The 23,211-nt window shown below is 45.0% G+C and overlaps 2 protein-coding genes across 2 annotated transcripts in view; both read right to left on the reverse strand.

Annotated features, from left to right (window-relative positions):
• Window positions 1-7,721, reverse strand: part of LOC309384275 (uncharacterized protein) — a 34,408-nt gene extending 26,687 nt beyond the window's left edge. Inside the window, exon 1 of the mRNA XM_081937580.1 lies at window positions 7,653-7,721. The gene's annotated coding sequence lies outside the window, so the exon portion shown is untranslated. The remainder of the gene's footprint in view (window positions 1-7,652) is intronic.
• The window catches only part of LOC309384266 (uncharacterized protein), a 162,943-nt gene that overhangs the window by 89,750 nt on the left and 49,982 nt on the right, over window positions 1-23,211 (reverse strand). The gene's annotated exons all lie outside the window — the stretch shown is intronic.

Consider the following 23,211-nt stretch of genomic DNA (forward strand, 5'->3'; position numbering starts at 1 on the left):
CTTACTAATAGAGAAGCGATAGAAGGAGTTGAAGTTGTCGGAACCTTGGGAGAGTGACCACGCCTTACTGGAATTCAATATAATGCAAACACAAGCAATAGAATATAATCCAACAAGTGTCTTAAACTTTGGAAGAGCTGATTTTAAGAAATTCAGAGCCTAAGCAAAATTTCATGGATGAAAATCCTAAAGGAGAAAACAATGCAAGGAGTGTGGGAAATACTGGAAAATCTATATATATAAAAGCAAAATACCACTCATGCATTATCACAAAATCTCCAAAACCTTAAAGCCTACAAACCTCAAATTTTCCACACATGTTCTTCTTGGCTTCTAGGTGGTCACTAAGAAATGATTTTTCAAAATGACCATCAGAGCATTAGTATTTCCTATATTATTATTAGCACGCTCTCATGCTAACAAGTTCTACTCCCCCTCCTAATGAGAAAAGAAATCTGTTCCAAATGCAAAACATAAGCAGAGGAGAGGAGATTCAGTTTCAGTTTTACTTTCACAGCAGGAAGCAGCTGTACTACAGAACAGTTGAGCTACCCAACAGCCAGGCTCCTTCCTGTCTCCTTGTTAACACAGCAAATACCTTTCTCCCTGCTACGTTTCATCGGCCCTGCCGGAGCTGCTGGATATGTCAGCTGGATTGGCGGTTGATTTCCCCAGGCTTATGATCCTGGGAGATTTCAATCTGCCTTCCATTGGTGAGACATCCGAGTCAGCTCGGGAGTTCATGGCTTCCATGACAGCTATGGACCTAACTCAGTTAATTCAAGACCCCACCCATAATAGGGGACACACGCTCGATCTGATTTTTGTCTCTGGGCAGTGGATGAATGATCTAGATTTAGAGGATATTTCTATTCAACCCTTGTCATGGTCTGATGATTTCCCCATCAGGCTTGACATCCATACTGCTACCCCTCGCCGCAGGAAGGTGGAACTAACTAGATGGTTCCACCCCAGACACCTGATGGACCCTGAAAGGTTCCTGATGGAGCTTGAGACTTTTCCTGAATCCCTTGCTCACAACTCGACCGAAGCCCTAGTGGAAGCCTGGGATAGGGCGACCATTGGGCCTTGGATCGCGTTGCGCCTTTCCAGCCTCTGACCCGGTGTCGGATCACGGGTGGCTTCCTCGTTTACCGAGGAGCTCCGGGAGATGAAACGCCAGAAAAGACGCCTAGAGAGTGGTTGGAGGGCCAGCTGGTCCGAATCTGATCGAACACTAGTAAGAATTCATATTAAATCCTACTTAGTGGCGATAAAAGCGGCAAAATGGCAAAATGTTTCCGCTCTTATCACATCCGCAGATAACTGCCCAGCTGCCCTGTTTAGGGTGACCCGTTCGTTACTTAACCAAGGAACTAGGAAAGACCCCTTGAAGGGTAGGGCTGAAGAATTTGTTCAGTATCTGCAGTATAAAATCGCTCAGATCCGGACAGGCTTGGAATCTGACTGGGTAGATTCGGGCAAGTCGACGGGGATGAATCTTGTGGAGACAATCTGGGATGAGTTTGACCCTGTGACCCCCGAGGGCATGGACAGGATTATGGGGAGACTCAGTGCTGCCACTTGTGTGCTGGACCCGTGTCCCTCTTGGTTAGTTTCGGCTTCCCTGGAGGTGACATGAGGCTGGCTCCAGGCGATTACCAACGCTTCATTGAGAGAGGGGTTCTTTCCCACCGCCTTGAAGGAGTCGGTGGTGAGGCCCCTCCTTAAAAAGCCTTTCCTGGACCCAGCTTCTTTAGCCAACTATCGTCCGGTCTCCAACCTTCGCTTTGTAGCAAAGGTTGTTGGGAGTGTGTTAGCATGTCAGCTTCCCCAGTACCTGGATGAAGAGTCCACCTGGATCTGTTTCAGTCGGGTTTCAGGCCCGGGTACAGCACAGAGACGGCATTGGTCGATGATCTCTGGCGGGCCCAAGACAGGGGTTGCTCCTCTGTCCTGGTCCTATTAGACCTCTCGGCAGCTTTCGATACCATTGACCATGGTATCCTACTGCGACGACTCGGGGGGTTGGGAGTGGGGGGCACCGTTTTACGGTGGTTCTCCTCCTACCTGTCGGATCGGTCGCAGTTTGGGTTGACTGGAGGGCAGGGATCGACCCCGAGGCATGTCACTTGTGGGGTGCCCCAGGGGTCGGTTCTCTCACCCCTCCTGTTCAACATATATATGAAACCACTGGGTGAGATCATCTGTGGTTTTGGGGTACGGTATCATCAATATGCTGATGATACCCAAGTTTTTATCTCTACCCCAAACCACCCAAACAATGGTTTTGGGGTACGGTATCATCAATATGCTGATGATACCCAAGTTTTAATCTCTACCCCAAACCACCCAAATGATGCCCTTGACATGATGTCCCGATGCCTGGAGGCTGTGCGGATCTGGATGGGGAGGAACAGGCTCAAGCTCAATCCCTCCAAGACTGAGTGGCTGTGGTTTCCGTCATCCCGATTTGTGCATCTTCTTCCATCTTTGATGATAGGGGGAGAAATTTTAGCCACAATCTGGGAGTCCTCCTGGACACGCGGCTTTGTTTAGAAGAACACCTGACGGCTGTGACCAGGAGGGCCTTTTACCAGGTTCACCTGGTACGTCAGTTGAGCCCCTTCCTGGATCGGGATGCTCTGTGCACAGTCACTCATGCCCTTGTCCTTTCTCGCCTGGACTACTGCAATGCTCTCTACATGGGGCTGCCCTTGAAGAGCATCCGGAGGCTTCAGCTGGTCCAGAATGCGGCCACACGGGTTGTCATGGGGGTTCCTAGGTGCTCCCATGTTACACCCCTTTTAGGGGGCCTGCACTGGTTGCCGATTGTTTTCCGGGTGTGATTCAAGATACTAATTATGACCTTTAAAGAGCTCCATGGCTTAGGCTCAGGGTACCTGCGAGACCACCTACTGCCACCAGTAGCCTCCCACCATCCAGTGCGATCCCACAGAGTTGGCCTCCTCAGGGTGTCGTCGGCCAGACAGTGTCGGCTAGCGACCCCCAGGGGGAGAGCCTTCTCTGTGGGAGCGCCTTCCCTCTGGAATGAGCTGCCCCCGGAGCTTTGCATAATTCCCGACCTCCGGTCCTTCCGACGCGCCCTAAAAAGTTGGCTTTTCCAGCAAGCCGGCCTGGCCTGTTAATTTTATCTAATTTTTAAAATGTTAATGTTATATTAATTGGCTTTGTTTTTTGGATTGTTTCTAATTTTCTTTTAACTTTTGTAACATGTGCTTTTAATGCTGTACGCCGCCCTGAGTTCTTTGGGAGAAGGGCAGCATATAAATCCAATAAAACAAACAAACAAAACAAACAAACAAATACTATTTCACTTTCAAACTAGTCCTCTGATAGTAAGGAGTTCTACTCTCCCTCCCCACCTGAAAAGAAATCAGTTCCACGCTCTGATGCTAAAGTTCTACTCCTCCTCCCCACCTCAAAATGGAGTTTCACTTTCACAGCAGCTAAAGAACAGTTGAGCTAAGCCACGTCCAGGCTCATTCTTTTCTCCTTTTTGCTCACACAGCAAATAGTGTTTGAGTTTCAAACACACCTCAAATCTCTCACACACTGACAGGACATTAGCCAGATGAATACTAATGGATGCTGGTAGGCAGAGGCAGATCCCCCCACCTTGTTTTACTCCTCAGTTCAGATGAATCTGTTCCTTCTAGTGCAGTGATGGCGAACCTATGGCACACGTGCCACAGGTGGCACGCGGAGCCATTTGTCAGGGCACGCGAGGCGTTGCCCTGTCAGCTGGCCTGCACGCATGCGTGCATTGGCCAGCTGAGTTCACCTTTTTAAAAGCCATTTTTTGTCCTCCCCAGGCTCCAGAGGCTTTATAGGAGCCTGGGGAGGGTGAAAAGAGCCTCCCCCGCCCTCCCAGAGGGCCTCCGGAGGCTTCAGGGACCATCAAGAGGCTTCCCTGACCCCTTCGGATCGCTTAAAGCGACCCTCCGAGCAACCTGACCCTCCGAGGATCGGAAGGCAGTTGACAAAGTAGAGCATAACCTACTTCTTGGTAAATTAGAAAAATGTGGGATAGGTACATCCATCCACACAGATAGATTCATAACTGACTGACAAACCACACTCAAAGCCCCTTAATGGGACTATATCTATACGGAGGGAAGTAAGCAGTGGGTATCCCAATATTCTCTTTTAGTATCTTCATTGCAAAGAGATTAAATGTCATCGTAAATGCCTTAGATGAGGGAATTGAATGGGAATGGAAAAATAAGGTTTTAACTTATGCAAGACAAACCAAATGTACTGGTACAGAATAGGTAGAATCTGGCTCAAGCAGTAACCATGAGAGGACCCTTAAAGTCCTAGTGGACAATCATTTAGATATGGGCCAGCTGTGTATTGCAGCAGCAAAAAAAAAGCCACTACAATACCGTGTTTCCCCCAAAATAAGACAGGGTCTTGGTCCTTATTATCAGGGGAGGGCTTATTGTTTTGGGGTTGCTGGGCGGCTGCTGTCTTGCAAGCGAGTTCCCAAAGAACCAGGCACAGCCTCAGGGGCGAACGGCTGTGTTATTCAGTCGCAGTAGCACAGCACAGTAGCCATGAAGCGACCACGCTCATGAGCAGCCACCCGGCAAACCCCCTTTCCAGCTGGAGACAGCGCCATTCACTGACGTAGGGGTATCGCCAAGCAGCGGGAGCACCTGTTCACCACCGCCGGAAGACTCAGCTTCCAAACTGAGTCTTCTTGCAGTGGCCGCTCTGGGCATATACTCCATGGCTGTGCCCAGCTCCTTGGGAGCCCGCTAGCAGCTGCCCGGCAACCCCTCTCTCCAGCAGGGCACAGCAGTGCTCATCAACCTAGCACTATCCCAAAGGTGCCAAGCAACACGATCACTCCCCCCCCCAGTTCACGTGGCTTGGCACCTTTGGGATACCGCTAGATTGGTGAGCGGCGCTCTGCCTGGCCGGAGGTGGGGGGTTATCCAGTGGGCTTATTTGCGGGGGAGGACTTATATTTTTGCCCACCAGAAAAATGTGGCATGGCTTTATTATCAGGACATATCTTATTTTGGGGGAAACACGGTACTAAGCGCCATTAAAAGAGAGTCAAGATCATGTGAAGTACTAGTACCACTTTATAAAGAGTAAGACCACACTTAGAAAATTGCAGACAGTTTGGTCACCATATCATAAAATAAGATGTTGAGATTCTAGAAAGAATGCAGAAAAAGAGCAACAAAGAGGATTATGGGCAAAAGAAAATGTACAAAATAGTGGGGAAATATATATGGCAATGGAAAAAAGCAAGAATTAATATTAAAATGTTATAAGATGCAAGGATTACCAAACTGGGAATTGTACTATCAAGCAGGGGATCTAGCTTGGATGAAAGAATGGATTTTATTGAGAAATACAAGATTATTGACACTGGAGGGGCATGATTTGCAACTGGGTTGGCATGCTTTTTTGTGGTATGATAAAAGTATTGCACATGGCTATTTTCAAAGACATTATGTAAGCAATGGAATATTAACAATATGGGAAAGAGTGAAATGGAAACATTATTCAGAAATGCCAATGTGGCTTTCAACAATGGAAGCATTGACACATCCAAATATCAGTAGAATGAAAAATATTATTAGAAAGATATCTTTTTTTTGTAAAAAGTTTTTATTGGTTTTAAAACATTTATGGAAAAAGGGTGATAGGGTACATAAATTTTTTTGGTAGCTCCCATGTTAGCAGTAGAAATCCCCCCAATTCTCACGTTTCTACAATTTTAAAAATAACATATAAGGGATAAGCATACAGAATTCTTACTTTATATCAGCCATATGTTCAATCCTCTCTTTCTTTGTCACTTTCTAGTATATCAACAATTACAATAATATTTCAGATATATTTATTTTTGTGACCTGAGCCTTTTCGATATTGCTCTCTCCTCCCTGCCCCCAGATGGAGCCATGCCTCCCCCTTCCCCATGTCTTGTACATTGCTGCCTTTTTCCCCACCTCCGCTATCTTCATCGTCTGGGAGGGAAAAATGTTTTTTAATAAAGGCCTCTGCCTCGTCCACCGTCTTAATTCTGATTCGGCTTCCCTCCCAGAAAATCAGCATACCTTCTGGCAATAACCATCTAAACCAAATTCCACTATTATATAGTTTCTTTGATAAGGAAGAATATTTCCTCGTTTTTTCTCTAATCTTTTTTGGAATTTGCTTTAGAATGGTAATTTCTTTATCTTGATATTTTAAAGGTCCCTCCCTTTGGGCCCCTAGCACCTCATCTCTTGTGGTCCTCCTGAGGAATTTAACATGTACATCTTTTGGGACATTATCGGTTCTGGCATATGCTGAATTAATTCTATAAACCAGGTCCATGTCCCACCATATCTGCTTTTTATTTCTTTTAAGTATTCTGCTAAAATTGTGCTCATAATATCTTTAAGGTCTTCATTTTCTGTCTCTATTAGAAAGATATCTTAACAGAAAGGGGGGAACCAAAAAAAACCAAGAATTAGAAAAACAAGGGATTGATATAGGTTGATTTTCACAATTGCAAATACAATCAAGATATGAAAAAGATAAAGGGGAGTATGGTTTTAAATTAGGAAGTTTGGAGTTGGGTAAGATACTTATGGGAACGGGAGAAAGAATAATCAAGGAATTACATAGCTACCTATTAAGAGGAGGATGGAAGGGGGAGAAAGAGAAGGAGAGAGGGTAGGAAGGGGAAGAGGAAAAGCAGGAGTAGGAGAAATGTAAAGGAAGAAGGGAGGAGAAAGAGAGGAGGAAGGAAGGAAGTAGAGAAGGGAGGAAGGGAGAAAAGGGAAAACAGGAGGTGTTACAAAAGGAGAAAGGGGTGGCAAATGAAGCATCCAAATTGTACATTATAATTTATTAAATGAAATAATAAATGTATAAGAATGATAAATGTAAAGAAGAATACCAATTATGTCAATATATACTTAAAATAGTAAGGGAATAAAAAAGTAAATTTGGGGAAAAAGAGGAGTAGAAGCCTGGAGGCTAAAATATAAAGAAGGGGTTGCAGGAATTGGGTATGTCTAGTCTAGTGAAAGGAAGGACTAGGGGAGACATGCTAGCCATCTTCCAATACTTGAGGAGTTGCCCCAAAAGAGGGAGGGATGTCAACTATTCTCCAAAGCCCCTGGAGGCAGGACAAGGAACTGGATGGAAGATAATCAAGGAGAGAAGCATCTTAGAACTAAGGAGAAATTTCCTGACATTGAGAACAGTGAACCAGTGGAAGGGTTTCCCTTCAGAGGTTGTGGGAGCTCCATCCCTGGTGGCTTTTACTCAGAGACAGGACAGCCATTTGTCTGAAATGATATTGGGTCTCCTGCTTGATCAGGGCGTCTGTATAGAAGACCTGCAAGGTCCCTCCCAGCTCTGTCACAAACCCTCCAGTGATGGGAGCACCCACAACCTCTGGAGGGAAGCCATTCCCAAAGAACCCACCTTCACTTGGAAGAGACTTTTCCAATCTTCCCACCAGGAGGAAAATTGCAGCCACCAGTTTCACAGCCTGCAGCACCAGTGGGCTTAAATTCGGGGAGGGAAGGAACCTGCAGCAGCAGCAGCTGAGATGCTTCAGCCCAGTTGCTTCTGTGCTTCCAGGACTCTCCTCCCACCTGCCCTCCACTCACCTTCCAGCTGCTGTTTCGACCATGGGACGAGCGCAAAAGCCGCTCTGCACACCTCCTTCCTCCCATGAGTCATCCGGAACAGGAAGTTTAGCTGTTCCCAAAGGTGCTTTTTTCAAAAGGCAACTGGATTTTCTTTCTTCTACTCTTCCCGTCGCTTTCCAACCATTCTAGCAACACAGTACTCGATGGTTTTAACTCCTGTAAGCTCAACCACAAGTATTATCAGCTTTCTGGGCACAGGTGTTGCCTGTTTGACCACCATCTCCAGATAGGAGGCGTTTTAAAAAAAATCCTCCTCCAGTTTCTACCTGAAGCGTTTGCAACAAGTTTCCACTGATTAAATGCTATCGTGGTTTTTGACTTCTAGCAACCGACTTTGCAGCTGAGCCTAGTGAAATAGTGAAATGTGATGTTACTTAACCTTGTGAAGATTAACTATGTGCCCAGCCCTAAACGTTCATGAAGGTTTTACAGAATCACACAATCAGCTTTCTTAGGGGTGACTCTCAGTGGAGATCAAAACCTCTCTACATGCCAAAACTTTATGACTGATTTCCTGTGGCTCCCAGGATTTTAGGGCATGGCAGCAGCATCAGGCCAGACCCTCCAGGGGAAGGAGCTTCACTCCTGCTGGCCAGGGCTGCATCCAAGAGCATCAACCACCAAGCTTCATTCTTGGAGGAGGAAATATTATATCTGCTGAATGCCAGGTGTAAATTCTGTAAATTTGCTAGCACTGAAGTCTCCCCTTAGGTCACACAGACAAATATATGCAGCAGGGCCTAGAAAGATGGCATGATTGCCTATATATGGTAGAAGAAATTTCCCCCCTTCCCCAATGTCTATTTATCTTTTTATTGTACAAAGGTTTGTTTTTTATATATTCTGCTATTACCCTCATGTTAATTTTAATGTGTCTTAGAGAAACGCAAAGTTCAGTTTCCTCCTCCTGCATCCTGAATGTCTTCCAGATTTTGAGGCCAGAATTTCCTAGCCAGCATCTCCTTTGCACAAAATATCTGTGAGTCATAAGCAGAGTTTCTGAGTGGCCCCAATAAGTTGCTGAAGCTTCTAAAAATACATGGTAAAAAAATATGGACAGAGGTTGTATCTCAAGAAGAAAAAGAAAAATTGTGATTTTGAGTCCTGGGTTCTTAGGTTCACGAACAACCCCTGCTGTGATCTTATTTATTTATATTTATATTTTTATTTATATTTAATGCTTCTAGACCGCCCCCTCTCCCGAAAGGGACTCGGGGCGGTGTACAGTTCATACAAAATATAACAGAATACAATAAAAAGTTAAATATGTACAGTTGACAGTTGACATGGAGGAGGTTAAAATGCAATTAAAAGAACTGTACAAAGCTAATATAAATATAAGTTTAAACCCCTAAAATAGATACAGTAAATTAAAAAACCCCTAAAATAACCAGATATAATACATTTGCCAGGAGGGACAGTTGTAATTATGCCAGGCCTGCTAATCGGAACAGGTGGGTCTTCAATTTTTGCCGGAAGGAGCGGAGGTCAGAAGTGGTTCTAATGTCGGGGTGGGGGAGGTCATTCCAGAGGGTTGGGCCCATCACAGAGAAGGCCCTACTCCTCGGTGTCGCCCGTTGGCATTGCCTAGTGGACGGCACCAGGAGAAGTCCCTCCCTGTGTGAGCGAATTGGCCGCAGGGATGTATGTGGGAGGATGCGATCCCGCAAGTAACTAGGTCCCGTGCCATGGAGCGCTTTAAAGATGGTAATTAGCACCTTGAAACGCACTCGGAAAACCACAGGTAGCCAGTGCAGCTCGCGCAGGAGAGGTGTTACGTGGGAGTACCTCGTACTCCCCATCACAGCCCGCGCGGCTGCGTTCTGAACTAACTGCAGTCTCCGGGCGCGTCCCAAGGGCAGCCCCATGTAGAGAGCGTTGCAGTAATCCAGGCGGGACGTCACCAGCGCATGAGTGACCGTGCGTAGGGCATCCCGGTCCAGTAGGGGGCGCAATTGGCGCACCAGGCGAACCTGGTGGAACGCCTCCCTCGCCACGGCTGCCACATGGTCATCCATTGACAGCCGGGCATCAAGGAGGACGCCCAAATTGCGCGCCCGTTCCACAGGGGGCAATTGTTCGCCCCCTATGGCCAGCGATGGGATCAGCTGGCTGAACCGAGGTGCCGGTAGCCACAGCCACTCAGTCTTGGAGGGGTTGAGTTTAAGTCTGTTGTCCCCCATCCAGACCCCGACGGCCTCCAAACACCGGGACATTACTTCGACAGCCTCGTTGGGGTGGTTTGGAGTTGAAATATACAGCTGAGTATCATCAGCGTAGAGGTGATACTCAACCCCAAAACCACGGATGATCTCACCCAGCGGCTTCACATATGTGTTGAACAGGAGAGGCGAGAGGACCCGATCTTGTCTTCTTGGAGGTGCCTGCTTGTTACCCTGGTGGTTGCAGCACCAAGATGCCTCTTAATTCGTTGCAAATTTGTTACATCTTCAAGATTAACTTTAACCTTAAACTGCCTTCTACTGACCTCACTCCATTCCTAAGGGTTCTGTAAGGGGCGTGCATAAGCGCAACCTTGTGCCCTTCGTCCCTGTCCTACTGTCCCCATTTATTCGTACCCATTTCATTCATGCTCATGTCTATTCTTACAATTATCTTGTAAACGATTGACAAATAAAATAAATAAAATAAACAAATAAATAAACTGCCTTGGTGTTGGAGCTGTGAAAAAGACATTATAGGGTGGAAAACATTGCATTTCTAAAAAAAGGCATTAAATAGCTTTTGTGAATGAAAAAACAGGTATTGTCCACATTGCTGTGAAAGAGGGTTTTTTGGTTGGATGTTCTGCTATTTTCCTCGTGTTTGTTTTAATATCCCCTTTTTGTATATTGAAATTCAATTAATATTTATTTCTCATCTGCACTTAATCTTTCATCGTGACATAAACTATTATTATTTTTATACTCGGAACCACACCCATTGCTCTCTCTTGCCTTCTGGGGCTTTGGTTCTATGCATCAGACATCTCCAAGAGAAAAAAGAAGAAGTCACATTCTTTGCAATGAACTCTTGCAGTATCCAGCAAAGACCTAAGTTCTTCCAATGTTCTTCTGTTTCCTGTCTTACTGCCCCACTTTATTCCCTCCCAAAATCACGAATCCATGGCTGATAAATATGATTTGTCCCCACTGGGGTAGATTATTTTTTAAAATAATTTTATTTATAGTTATTTTTTTTATAAATCTGTAACTGCTTGGTGAACAGTGTATTTTCTGGGTCAATGCACTTTATACACAACACTAATAATAATATTGTTTAGGTATACATAATAATAGCTTTCAACCTCTAACATTTACATGGCTATAGTAATGTTGATGTATTCTATTATGTATCAATACACATACTATTCCCAATTTCTACTTTCTACCTGTTTTTTAATCTTTAATGAAGCAATTGCTATCTTAAGTATTCTATATCTATTCATCATCTCTTGCTCTTTTTAGTATTTCAACTTGTAAGACGTTAGCCCCCACCCCTCTCCTAGAAAAATGAAATCTTCTAGGAAATATTAAAAAGGCAGAATATTATATCTCCCTGGATGAGAAAAGGAGAAACATGCTCTTGGAAAGCAGTCCCCACCTTTGTTAACAGCCGCAGAAAGACTGGGCCACCTTATCTACAACACAATAGATCTTTACCTTCAGGACATAATACAATACAATACAATACAATAGTAGAGTTGGAAGGGACCTTGGAGGTCTTCTAGTCCAACCCCCTGCCTAGGCAGGAAACCCTATACCGTTTCAGACAGATGGCTATCCAACATCTTCTTAAAGACTTCCAGTGTTGGGGCATTCACAACTTTTGGAGGCAAGCTGTTCCACTGATTAATTGTTTTAACTGTCAGGAAGTTTCTCCTCAGTTCTAAGTTGCTTCTCTCCTTGATTAGTTTCCACCCATTGCTTCTTGTTCTACCCTCAGGTGCCTTGGAGAATAGTTTGACTCCCTCTTCTTTGTTGCAACCCCTGAGATATTTGAACACTGCTATCATGTCTCCCCTAGTCCTTCTTTCTCTTAAGCTAGACATACCTAGTTCCTGCAACCATTCTTCATATGTTTTAGAACTCCAAGATCCCTCTGAGATATTGGAACACTGTTATCATGTCTCCCCTAGTCCTTCTTTCTCTTAAGCTAGACATACCTAGTTCCTGCAACCGTTCTTCATATGTTTTAGTCTCCAGTCCCCTAATCATCTTTGTTGCTCTTCTCTACACTCTTTCTAGAGTCTCCACATCTTTTCTACAACGTGGCGACCAGAACTGAATGCAGTATTCCAAGTGTGGCCTTACCAAGGCATTATAAAGTGGTATTAACACTTCACGTGATCTTGATTCTATCCCTCTGTTGATGCAGCCTAGAACTGTGTTGGCTTTTTTGGCAGCTGCTACACACTGCTGGCTCATATTTAAATGGTTGTCCATTAGAACTCCAAGATCCCTCTCACAGTTACTACTATTGAACAAGGTACCACCTATATTGTACCTGTGCATTCCGTTTTTGTTGCCTAAATGTAGAACCTTACTCTTTTCACCATTGAATTTCATTTTATTAGATAGTGCCCAATGTTCAAGTTTGTCAAGATCCTTCTGTATCTTAAGCCTATCTTCTGGAGTGTTGGCTATTCCTGCCAGCTTGGTGTCATCTGCAAATTTGATGAGTTCCCCATTTATTCCCTCATCCAAATCATTGATGAAGATGTTGAAGAGTACTGGGCCTAAAACAGAGCCTTGGGGTACTCCACTGCATACTTCCCTCCATGTAGATGCAGTTCCATTGAGGACTACACGTTGAGTGTGGTTGGTCAGCCAGTTACGAATCCATCTGGTGGTGATGCTGTCTAACCCACATTCTTCTACTTTATTTAGTAGTAGGTTATGGTTTACCTTATCAAAAGCCTTACTGAAGTCCAAGTAAACTATATCAACGGCATTCCTCTGGTCCACTAATTTTGTCACATTATCAAAGAATGCAATAAGATTAGTCTGGCATGATCTGTTTTTGACAAATCCATGTTGACTTTTGGCTATTACTTTGTTTGCTTCTAGGACTAATAGGATTAGTCCTCTACCCATCTAGCAACAGAACTCACCATATGGAACCTTGGGAGATTGCATCACTCAGCAAGGCTCAATCAAGCCTGGAACTCAAGACAACCAATCAGAATACATTTCTTACATAGGAACAGGACGCTCTAAGATAGGGGCCAAGAAAGGGTATTAATCTTTATCTCTCTCTCACCTATGTGCTCATTTTGCCCAGGACCTCAAACCATGTGGTCCTGTCCATCATTGAACCATCTTTCCAAGCAGAGTCCATGTTTCCAGTGTTTTTCCCACTTGGAACTGAACCCAGATGGACATTTCTTCCAACAATTTGGCAACCCAGATGGGTCTCCAAACTAACCTGACTGATGGACCTGGCCTGGGTAAGCCTCCCTTGCTGGCACAGACCCACTGAGTCTGTGGGTGTATTTTTCCCAGACCTTGGCCATTTGGAACAAAGGTTTTAAAGGGGTTTTGAATGTTGAGTTCAAAGGCTGCTTGGAAAGGTGAGTACCTCTAAATTTTAACTGTAAAAGCCCAGGAGGTGAAAGAGAGTATGTGTCTCTGTGTGTGAATGCGCTTGAGAAAAAAATCCTGTCTCTGGATCTTGCTCCCTCTGTGCATTTCCTAACTGCAGAAAGACCAACAGAGTCTGGAGGGCAGGAGGGATTTGCCAGAGCACAGGACCTTCTGTAGGTAAAAAGGAGAGAATGCGTGGGAAGGGGTTAAAAGGCAAATGAGAGGTTCACTCTTGGGTGACTGGCTGAGCATCACTGAGCAGATCCCTATTCTGGAAAGGAGGTACCCATACTCTGAGCAATTTCGGTGGACAGAATCCTCCCAGGCCATTTGCCTGAAAAACTGAGGGCTGACCACAGATTAGAAGGTGCATTCACCTGTTGGGGGTGGTGTATTCCGCAGTTGCAAGGGACCCAAGTAAAAGGAAAGAATGGAGCCTTGGAATCTTGTTGCAGACGGTGAGAAGAGCAGACCAGGAAATGGGAAGCTCAGAGTCTAGGATCCCACTGAAATCTCCTCAAGGGAGACTGATGGAGGCCTGGGTTTGGGACAAATTACCTGTCCAGACAGGAATGAAGAATACGCACATGCGCCAAGGTATGTGAGAAATGGACTCTGCTCAGGGATGAAGCAAGAAAAAACAATTTGGCTAAATAAAGATACTTAAAAGGGAAATATATAAATAAGAATGTTGGGGATTTTGGTTTTTTTGTTGATTGTTTCTCTCCTTCTCTGTTTTCCATGCAATCACATAATGCATTTGTTCAGATTTGTGCCTTCCCTAATTTAACTGAGATTTATTGTGGGAATAACAAGTGTCATGTGTGTGAGCCTGAGAGTTTTGTTTTTCCACTCATTTTGGGAAAGGGAAAGTACAGTGGTGGAGGCAGCAGAGGATTCTCATAATTATGGCAGTAGCGCCAAAAAAGAGAATTTGCAACCCATGAAGGTCTAGCAGCCAGGGCAGAAGTTCTGTTAAATAAAAAAGAAATGTATAATGTTCAATTTTCTGTGCCAATTCTTTTTAGATATCTGATATGACTTTCTAAGAACTTTCAGGTTTGAAGCAAGCACATTTCCCAAAATTGTTTGCAGCCATGATTGTGCCTTGGTAGATAATTAAAGACTGCCCATTTCCAAGGATTGCTTCCTGAACCTGCCTTAGTTTATTGCATCCAGGATTCGTGAGGCCAAATTTAGATTAACCAGTGTACAAGCCAGGCTATGAATATTTTTGAAGTTGCGCACAAAGAGCCCTGGGACTCCTACTAATGCAGTGGATAACCAGTGCAACATATTCTGCTTTAACGGGCAACTGGGCACCATCATTTGTGAATCAGAGTCAGGAGTTGGGCTTTGGAAATCTCTTTTCTGCTATCTATTCAGTGAGGAAATTGACTGAGGGGACATGGACCCACCCCATGGAATTGGGAGCGAGGCATGCCTATTTGGGCTTTAGTGCCACAGAACAAAAACCAGCCAGGGGAAGCTTTATGTCAGGAGTCCTCAAGCTACAGCTTGCGGGCTGGATATCACCCACTAACATGATGTATCCATCCTGCGCAGTGGTAGGATTAAGCCCTGCCCCTCGACTTACAGCCACTCTTTGTGTGCCTGGCTTTTCCTGCCAACCTCATCATCTCTCCTCCAGCCATTGGCCTTATATATACCTTGCAGAATCTAGCAGCTCAGCTGTGTATTTCTGTTCATCATTGCTCACAAAGGTAAGAAGAAAGGGCACGGGCCGGAGGGTAGGTGGGGGTGGGCGAGTGGGCAGACGGGTGATACTGTCGTTGAGTGTACTGACATGGGCAGGTAGTAGGGGAGAATTCAGGAGACCGTGGCATCGAAGCCCTTCTGGGGTGTTTCCCGAATCCGCCCTGCCCTACGAGGGGAGTTTATAGGGATGACACGATACTTCTGGACCAGTTTCGGCAGGGACTAGTTTGTAAAATGGCTGCAAAATCTTATACATATATACCTACCCTTGTTTCCCTCTTTTGGACCCCAAAATAAGCATCAAGTCTTAGTTTCGGTGGATGTCTTACCCGCTTACTTTAGGATCATTGCAGTCCACAGCCTGACACCCTGAGGAAATAATGTTTTAAAAAGCTCCCATCAGCTACCCTTTTCCTTTTGGCTAAACTCCTCTAAGTGCACTCCAACCATTTCCACTTGACTGCATTTTCTTTCACTCTTGGTTCCCTTCTGAGAAGGCAGAGAAGTATGCGAGTCACGTATGCATCTGTTATGCTGACGTTTGCCCCATGACATCATGTGGCACGTCCTAGAAAGACTCTGGAGCCTGGGAAGGGAAAAAAAGTGCACCAAACACACGGGGAGTGCTGGTCATATAGTCATGCATGCTGGGGTTGTGCGCATAGCATAATGGGTGTGGACATGCCCGCACATGACCCCCCTGCACTCCCCCTTGCTTTTGGCACGTGATCCAAAAACCATTAGCCATCACTGATATATGTTCTTCCGACCCTGGGGGAGGGGGTGAAGGGCCAAGGGGACTCAAGGGTTAGGAAACAAAGGAAAAGGATGTCTTGGAGGGTGGGGGAGGCCTCCTAGGAGTTTTTTCCAGCTCTAAGTAGACAGTGTTCTGTTTAGCGACTCGCACATTTGATTAAATGGCTGTATCAGGGAGAGAAGGGGGATTTGGGTAGTTGAGGAAAGCAATTTCACTTAAAAGCCGTTGCAACATGCAACCTTAATTCGAGGCCCATAATAATATCTTAAGGAGTACTTTCATGCAGGCTGTAGAATTCTTGGGCTGAAAATCGGGCGAAACCAAGGTAGAAGACTGAAACTCCACATGTGGGAATTCCATAATCAACAGACAAAAGCTCCACCCAAACTTCCTTATTGAGGAATTTCTCTAATCCTGGAAAAGGAAATATCCAGAAGCTTTCCTGATAACCAGAAACTAGTAGTTAGCCATTTTCCTTTTCACTCCACTTACAAATTTAATCCTGAGAAATGTTTGAGCAAAATGAATCAGGCCAAAATTCAAACAATCAATTTCTCACCTACACTTTCAATGGGAGATGTCTCTAAACTCATCTACCTTTCCTCATATGGATTACCTTGTGTGAAATAAGGGATGATTTATGCTTGAGGTAATGACCGCAGACTGGACAATTCAAAGATTTCTCCACAGTGTGAGTCCTCTGTTGTATTAGTAGGTAGGAATTTTAACTGATACTTCTCCCACAATCAGGAAATTCAAAGGGTTTCTCTCCTGTGTGAGTCCTTTGGTGTGTCACCAGTTTGATATTATTACTAAAGCTTTTCCCACATTCAGGACATTCAAAGGGTTTCTCTCCTGTGTGAGTCCTCTGGTGAGCCACCAAATTGATATTCTGACTGAAAGCTTTCCCACAATCAGGACATTCAAAGGGTTTCTTTCATGTGTGTTTTCTGGTGTTTCACCAGGCTGGAATTATCACTAAAGCCTTTCCCACAAATAGGACATTTAAAGGGTTTCTCTCCTGTGTGAGTCATTTGGTGCATCACCAGGTCGGAATTCTGACTGTAACATTTCCCACAATCAGAACATTCAAAGGGTCTCTCTCCTCTGATGTCTCACAAGGCTGAAACTCTGACTAAAACCTTTCCCACAATCAGGACATTCAAAGGGTTTCTCTCCTGTGTGAGTCCTCTGGTGTGTCACCAGATTGGAAGTATTACTAAAACCTTTCCCACAAATAGGACATTCAAATGGTTTCTCTCCTGTGTGTGTCCTCTGGTGTATCACGAGGTGGGAATTCTGACTGAAATGTTTCCCACAATCAGGACATTGAAAGGGTTTCTCTCCTGTGTGAGTCCTCTGGTGTGTCACCAGATGGGAATTCCGACGAAAGCTTTTCCTACAGATAGGACATTGAAGGGGTTTCTCTCCTGTGTGAGTCCTCTTGTGTATCACCAGGTGGGAATTCCGACTGAAACTTTTCCCACAATCAGGACATTCAAAGGGTTTCTCGCCTGTGTGAGTTCTCCTATGTATCACCAGGTGGGAATTACGACTGAAACTTTTCCCACAGTCAGGACATTCAAAGGGTTTCTCTCCTGTGTGAGTCCTCTGGTGTGTCACCAGATTGGAATTGTGACTAAAGCTTTTCCCACAGATAGGACATTCAAAAGGTTTCTCTCCTGTGTGACTCCTCTGGTGTATCACCAGGTGGGAATTATCCCTAAAGTTTTTCCCACACATAGGACATTGAAAGGGTTTCTCTCCTGTGTGAGTCATTTGGTGTATCACCAGGTCGGAATTCTGACTGTAACATTTCCCACAATCAGAACATTGAAAGGGTTTCTCTCCTGTGTGTGCCCTCTGATGTATCACCAGGCTGGAATAATCACTAAAACCTTTCCCACAATCAGGACATTCAAAGGGTTTCTCTCCTGTGTGTATCATCTTGTGTCTCAGGAGGTAGGAATTTCTAATGAAGCCTTTCCCACAATCTTGACACTTAAAAGGTTTCTCCATGGAGTGAATCCTCTGATGTATTACCAGGCGGGAATTACGACTGAAACTTCTCCCACAGTCAGGACATTGAATGGGTTTTTCTCATTTATGATTCCTCTGGTGTATCACCAAGATGGAATTATAACTGCAAGTTTTCCAACAATCAGGACATTGAAAGCATTTATCTCCTATTTGAGTCTTTTGGTGTATCACCAGGCTGGAATTGTGACTTTCCCATAATCAGGACATTCAAGGGGTTTTTCTTCTGTGTCAGTTCTCTGGTGTCTCTTGAGATGGAAATTTCTACTGAAGCTTTTCCCACAATCTAAACACTCATACAGTTTCTCCCTGGAGTCAATCTACTGATGCATCACCAGACTGAAATTGTGACTAATTTTTTTTCACAATCAGGATATTCAAAGGTTTCACTTTTTGGGGAGTCCTTGGCTGCTTCACCAGGGTGGAATTCTCACTGAAACCTTTCCCACAGAAAGGATGTTTAAATGGTTTTATTCTTGTTTGTGCGTCCTTCAGTGTCTCAAGACCTGGGAATTTCTAATGAAACTTTCACACAACCTGCAGTCACACATTTCCTCCTCCTGTGAGTTATCTGATATAGCACCATGTTGCCATGCTCACTAAAGCATTTACCACATTGGGAGCACTTTTGTGGCTTCTCTCTTTTGTGGAGGTGCTTCCATGAATCACAAGGGAGCTGTTGTGACCATAGTTTTTGCCACAACCAGGTAATTAGTATGGATTTTCTCCTTTCTGACTCCTCTAGCGCATAATCAGTTGGGATTTGCAATCTGTGCTTTTCCCACAATAGGCAAACCTATGGAGCTTTTGCACAACTGATATTCTTGAGGAGGTCAAAAATATGGACAATGCATTGTTTAGTGGTGCTTTTATTCAAGCCGTTTTCTTCCTCACAGGGAGAGGCCTGCATTACTGTATGTTCCATGTGGCTTTACTATTGATCTTTTCCTCCCAACAGACTTCCAGATATTTTCCTCTTTTGGTGAATTATAAATAATCTCCCTTGCCTCTCATATAATGTATCGAGCTATATAATTTGCTTATTCTTTCTTGATTTTCTCTCTTAAAAGCTGCTGGAGGAAGAGCAGATTTGCATGGTTTTCTGTTGGAAATGGAAAATATTTTGATTTCTAGCTTGATTTTCTTCCCTTTTCAACATTGAGTGTTATTTACAGTTGTCCAGAGTGTTCTTATTGGCATCCTGTTCATCTGTAAGATGCAAAGAAAAGTGTAACTTCAATTTTTTGTAAAATAGTTAGAGATGAGTTGAAAAAAACCCACACCACTTTTGCTCATGGAAGTCCTCAGCTGCAAATAAGGACTGAAAATACTGTCTACAACCCTTCTGGTGATGTCCATGTTCAAATAGTCCTCACATAACCTACCACAATTGGAACTGATATTTGTGTCACTAAGAAGTTCAATCATTAAGCATCATGTCACATGACAGTGCCAACTTACACCTGTTCCTCTGTAAATGTTAAGGTAATTACTGTGGGTTATTAAAGGCAATTTCATATGACTGTGACTTGCAATTTCCTGCCAATATATCCACTGATTTTGCTTGTCAGAAGCTAGTGGGGAAGGTCACAAATGGGGATCACGAATGTGGGATGCCGCTGCCATCATAAATATGCAACTATTGGCAGAATCCAAAATTGGTGCAATCCTTTTCCTGCACCTTCAAAACCACAGTCACTGTTGGCATGCGGTCTCGGAACAAGTGCTGGGATTACCACAAATTTTGTGGACTAGGTGCAGGTCTGCTTCTATTGTGCCATAGTAACTTTGAAGGCTCATGGAAGAAGTGGTAAGTGAGGACTACCTGTGCAACCAAAGATGGATTAAGCACAAATGAACCTGGTTAATACATGGATGGGACAAGAAATATAAAACCTATTGGCAAAACACAGAAATAAAAAAAGTTGTAAATTTTATTCAACTGTCATTTTCAATATACATGTGGATTACAAACTATACCAAGAGGGCAACATCAAGATATAATGGGAGACTTTCACTACCATGATATTAACTGGGAGACAAAGTCTACAGCAAGTAGGAGATCGAAGTGTTAGTGAAACCAGCCAAACACAGAAAAGGTTTGTAAATGCAGATTGTATTCTTCCTTCGGCACGAACTGACGAACAAAGCACTAAGGCAATGAATAAATTGTCAGAGCTGCCACCTTGTGCTTCCCACCATCTTTTATAGCTACATTGGTAATTAAGATAAGCCGCACCCCGTTCATGCGCACACCCATCACATTGTGGCCCAGAGCGAAACCACCCGGAAATTAATCATGGAATGTTAGCAGGAGTTTCTTCAGCTTGCATAAATAGGATGGTGAGTCTTGTCAGGTGGCCCAGTCTTCTCCCCTGAATGTCAGCTCCAGGCCTCTGAGCTGGCCGGAGCTGACATGCGGCCCCCTACCATGGAGACAGTATCTGGGGAGCTACGAATTACAGTTATTTAGGAGTTGAAGGACCACTTTCCCCCGGTTTTGTGGGATGTTTGTGGTGGAATCTTGCTATCAGGTGGGGTGCCCTACAATCCTTGCTATGAACCCAAGATGCCTTCAACAGGGGATAACCTTTCCATAAAATAAGGTATTGTAACCGTCCCCTGTGCCACCTGGATATCTTGCACTATATAGTGCTGTTCCCCATCTAGAGTAACTGGGGCTGGCAGCCGTAGCGGGTCTCCTCTGATTTCAGAGGCCTTAATTGATCGAAGCAGGCTGCAGTGGAAGACCCAGTAGAGGGGGGAGTCTTAGCTGCACTGTGACCGGGTTAATAACTTGCACAATTAGGAAAGGCCCAATGAATTTGGGCCCAAGTTTCTTACATGGCAACGGCAGCCTGAGATATTTAGTGGAGAGGTATACCCGCTGGCCTACATGGAAGAGTCCTTGTGCCTTCTGCCTTTTATCAACATTCTTTTTATATGTGGCAAAAGAGTGACATAACGCATCCCTCACCACTTTCCAAACTTTTTGTATCCTGGCCACTCTTGTGAGGTCGTGTCATTTGGGTGCACTTGAGGACACCCCAGAATTGGGATGAACTCCTGCCCTGTGGCCACACTGAATGGGGTAAACCCCATACTTTTGTGCACTGCATTGTTATATGCAACTTCTGCAAAGGAGAGCCCAATCAGTCTGTTGGAACTGGACATAACATCTCAAGTAGCGCTCCACCATCGTGTTTGCCCTCTCCGCTGCACCATTTGTCTCTGGGTGGAAGGCTGTACTAAGTCCCTGTGAACACTCCACCATTGTCACCAATCTACGCCAGAACCAGGCAGTGAATTGCACTCCCCTGTCTGAAATTATCCTTTTGGGGATGCCATGGAGTCTATAGACATGGGTGATAAACAGTTTGGCCAGCTTCCTAGCAGATGGAAGGCCGATACATGCTACAAAATGAGCCTGCTTGGAGAACAGGTCTATTATTGTTCAAATGATCTTGTTCCCTTGGTTGTCCGGTAAATCCACGACGAAGTCCATGGCTATCTGTTCCCATGGCCGAATTGAATCTGCCACCTTTTGTAAAAGTTCAGGAGGCCATTCAGGCCGGGCCTTCATGGTAGTGCAAACAACACAACCCTTTATATATTCCTTTATGTCCCTCTTCATATAGGGGCCACCAGAACTGGTGATTTACTAAATGCAGAGTCTTGAGGAACCCAAAATGTCCAGCTGTGCGAATGTCGTGGCAGTGCTGTAGCACAGCCACCCATACCACACTTGGTACATATAACTTTGACCCCTTCCAGGCAAAGCCCTCTCACTATGTTAATAAAGTTTGATTTTCTTGAAACCACTGGCCCATTGGGAGTGCTGCTTTGATTGCTCTGGAGAGGTCCTCGCTCTGGGCACACAAGTTTGGTGTCGATGCGGCCTGTTGAGTGGTTAACACCCTAGGCTGTGAGGCCGGGATGATAGCCTGTATTAGATCCTCCCTTTTATTATGATATTGTGGTTTGCAGGAGAGGACATCAGCTAAGATGTTCTTCCCCCTGGTATATATTTTAATTGGAAGTTGAATCGCCGAAAATACAAGGCCCATCTAACTTATTTTGGAGACAATCTTCGCGGGGTCTGGAGGGCCTCCAAATTCTTGTGGTCCTTCCAGACCTCAAAGGGTATCCCTCCCCCTTCTAGTAAATGCCGCCACGTCAACAGGGCCCACCGGACCACAAACACCTCCTTCTCCCAAATGGGCCAGTTGTGTTCAGTCCCTGTCAAGTTCCTCGAGGTGTAGGCACGTGGCTGTAGGATCCTTCATTGTTCTTTTGTAAAAACCAAAAATGGCTTAGTGGGCTCTGGATGTTTCAATACCGGCTCTTGTGCAAACAAGGACTTCAGATGCTCAAACGCTTGCTGACACACTGTTGTCCACACAACTGGGCTTCCCGGTCGAGGGTTTGTCATGAGATGTTTGGTGCATAAGAGGTCAGTTAGTGAAAGGGCCACTTGGGCAAAGTACAGGATGAACTAGTGACAGAAATTGGCAAACCTTAAAAATCTCTGTAACCTATGTTCCCTCTAAGCTGCGAGGGTGCGCGGATGCGCAGGTGGCAACAAAACACAGTGCAGCAGTTTCCAACTGCCGTGCAGGGATCTTTAGCATGATGGACTTTAAGCTGCAAGCGGCTAGGAGGCTTCTATCAGCTGGGCCGGGATATTATAGTGCGTGGACACACCCAGAGGAGGGCGGGCCTTTGGCCAACAGAAATGTGGCCGCCTAGGGTTATGATTGGGCCCCTCCGCCGGCCCGTGGTTGATTGACAGGGGGCCGTTCCCTCCTGGATCAAAGTTACTGAGGGTGGGAGCAGGGGCAACAGCAAAATCTCCGCGGGACGTGCGGAGGATGCTTCCATTGCGGTTTGTCGGCTAAGCCCCCATGGCTGGGCTCCCTGCTGTTGGCTCCGCTTCCGAGATGCGGATGTGCGGGAGGCGCTCGCCAGGCAAGCAAGTGGAAACCCACGCCGGGTGGGCACATGTCTGAATCCAGCCTCTGCGTTTGGAGCATTGGGGCTGGAGGTTATTTCCGCAGGAAGGGGGAGTCGAGCTGGTGCTCCGCGGATTTTATTTGATTTGATTGCTCAAAAAGAAAAAGAAAACAGAGGCTTCTTGGTCCGCCTAGACCAGAAACTCAAAATCCCGAAAATTAACCTTGTTCAGGAAAGTTTTGCACTGATGGAAAAATAGTGTTTTCCAGTGAAAGTTTTTCCTACTTTTCCTTGTTTGCTTTTTTGGCCTCTATTCCTTCTCTTCTCTCCTCTTTTCTTTCTTTTTTTTTCTTTCCTTCCTTCCTTCTTCCTTTCCTTTCCTCTTTCTCTTTCTCTCTCTTTCTTCTGCCTCTTTTTCTTATCCTCCCTCCCTCCTCTCCCCTTTCTTTTTCTCTTTCTCCTCTTT

The sequence above is a fragment of the Natrix helvetica genome, assembly GCF_964273705.1.
Source record: "Natrix helvetica genome assembly, chromosome: 1".
Lineage (NCBI taxonomy): Eukaryota > Metazoa > Chordata > Lepidosauria > Squamata > Natricidae > Natrix > Natrix helvetica.